At 36.7% G+C, this 2,500-nt stretch overlaps 2 protein-coding genes and 1 long non-coding RNA gene across 4 annotated transcripts in view; 1 reads left to right on the forward strand and 2 right to left on the reverse strand.

Annotated features, from left to right (window-relative positions):
* Positions 1-2,500, reverse strand: part of LOC143277353 (uncharacterized) — a 610,653-nt gene that overhangs the window by 503,357 nt on the left and 104,796 nt on the right. The window lies entirely within an intron of this gene.
* The window catches only part of LOC143277316 (uncharacterized), a 273,528-nt gene that overhangs the window by 199,330 nt on the left and 71,698 nt on the right, over positions 1-2,500 (reverse strand). The window lies entirely within an intron of this gene.
* The window catches only part of LOC143277337 (uncharacterized), a 5,613-nt gene continuing 3,922 nt past the window's right edge, over positions 810-2,500 (forward strand). Inside the window, exon 1 of the mRNA XM_076582123.1 lies at positions 810-922. The gene's annotated coding sequence lies outside the window, so the exon portion shown is untranslated. The remainder of the gene's footprint in view (positions 923-2,500) is intronic.

Genomic DNA, 2,500 nt, shown 5'->3' on the forward strand with positions numbered 1-2,500 from the left:
AAAGATTGCCTCATGCTGCCCTGGTGGATAGACAGACCTTGGTGTCTGAAGTGCCGGGGGACACTTGATGTTCTTAGAGAATGCAAATCCCGGATCTTGGGACTGTCGAGCTTTAGGAAATCCGATGTTGAAGTGATCGTAAATTTAGTGTTCTCGAATTTGATAATGTTAAATTCGTTGTAATCGTTTCTTCTTATTTTCACAAATTTCGGATTTTTCTTTATATTTACTTTTGAGGTAAGTAATACGAGAATTCGACTTGGTGAAAGTACGTGTAAGTTGGTTAACAAAATGGTTGGTTTACTAAAACTGGTTTCTGAGGTTACAGGATCCTCAGTGCCTGTTTTGGGACCAAAATCAGTAGGCGTGTACAGTGGTGAGCACCTTCAACCTATCAGAAGGCCACAAAGAAATAAATCTTCTGGTGCACTGTTTTTTTATGCACAAAGATTTATGAACATATTTATGAAGTCTAGCCTGATAGTGTAAAGAATACGGAACATTTACAATAGTTTTTGATAATAGTTTTTCCCTAGAATGATATGATGATTTAACATCCCAGGAGGGAAAATGTGAACATTTTCATTCTTTCTTTGAATTTTGTCATACGAAGGACTGTCTTTCATTTGTCCTGTTGTTTGTCCCTGGGTTGGAATGAAGTCAGACTGCAAACGTTGTGTGCGAGTCTACCTGTCGTGTCAGCTTGAGTGGAGAGAATGTGACAGCATGACAGTGATGGTCTATGTTTTGCCATGTTCTTGCTCTTCACAGGTACATCAACACCTGGCAGTGGGGCGGTGGTGGCTCAGTGGTCTACAATTTCCACGCTTCATTCCGTCAAACGTGCAATCAAGCTTACTTATTCACTGCTGCAAATGATCCCAAAGAAGGGTCCAGCATTTCCACGACTCCGTGTTTTCGGGTACTCAGATTTTTTGGGTTTAAAATCAGTTTCCAAAACAAACAAATGAACAAAATTATATGGTGACAGTCATGTTTGGGTGCTTTTTGTGAAATCCAGGCATGCACGCAAAGAGAGACAAGAGAGTCAAGGCCTTCAAGACTCACTTGTGATACACTTTAAAAATCTAATCGTTAAAATGTGTTCTGTATTTGTTATTATAAAGCTTCGGGTTAAAAGAAAAAGAAAAAAAGAAAAAAAAGTCCTAACGGCAGATTCGAACCCCGCGTGTTCGGGTGAGAAGAAACTGTCTTACCCATTACACTACCGTGGCTCCTTAATTGACGTTCAAAAATGTAACATTTAAACATGCTTTTTTAAAGGGCGATCAATCGATTGCGGTACTCGCAGTGAGAACGCTGTTTAAATCATATTATTCTGGTGTGTCTTGGGCATTCAAAAAATCTTTAAGGACAATTAAAAATTTAAGTCCGCGGTAAAGGAGACGTGGCTATCACCTCAATCACACTGCAACATTTTGCCGTTTTCTCTGGGTCTAGACAGATGTACAAGTTTAGTTACACCCGGTTGACACAGTCGATTCAATTTCTCTTTTATGTTCATTCTAGTTTTAAAGTTGATGTGAAAATTGAGTATTTTGTTAAAGCAATAACATGTAGAGCCAAGTACAAGTACTTCTAAACATCGTATGAAGTGAAAAGGACTTCATTTTGAGAAAAGTCAAGACTGGAAATTTTTACGTTTCATCAATTCAAGGGTATTAACTCTCATTGTTTATTATTTTTAACTGTGAATTCCGACTGATCCTGTGGATATTTTTATGGCAGTTTGGGGCATAATCCAGTAAGTGATGAGACGTTCACAAATCTTTCTCTGAATAAATATTTAACGGTCTCCTTCTCCAACTTTCCATCACATGTTATCGTGTATTGTCAATTGAATATAGGATTGAACGGGCAGGTCAACAACTTGAAACAAAATGGCGTCGTTCGTGTTCGCGAAGAATATGAGCTTGCGCTTTGAATATGTATAAATATGTGTACGCAATTGATTTTTGCCTATGACCTTCAGGGCTCAGCCAATAGATCTATAAAGCCCACTCGTAGTATTGATTTTAGTATTTTGCGAAAAAGACCACTTGGGCGAATGAACATAATGAAAACCCTGTACACTGAGAGTAAAACACACAAGCTATTTATGTATTGAGTATAATTTCAAAATGTAATGTTTAAGATGAGAAAGATCAGTTTAAAGCAAATTAACCCCCCTAGCATTAATTACATATTAATTTCCCTTTTTTACTATCTGCACCAAAGACATGCAAAATAAATATAACTTCCATGCTTAGCAAAAGAAGTTCCTGTTTGAACAAAAAATGATAAAAATGACTGCTCTTGTTGTTTTGTCAGAATATCATATGAAACTGCCAAGTTTAGAGAATTAAAAAAAATATATATATATACCAGTAAATTCAGTTTGCATATAATTTGGCTTCTTTAAAAAAAAAAAAAAAAATTTTGGGTGCCCATCCCAGAGGTGCAATATTGTTTTTAACAAGATGACTGGAAAGAACTGAAT

Source organism: Babylonia areolata, chromosome 34 (genome assembly GCF_041734735.1).
Source record: "Babylonia areolata isolate BAREFJ2019XMU chromosome 34, ASM4173473v1, whole genome shotgun sequence".
Taxonomy (NCBI): Eukaryota; Metazoa; Mollusca; class Gastropoda; order Neogastropoda; family Buccinidae; genus Babylonia; species Babylonia areolata.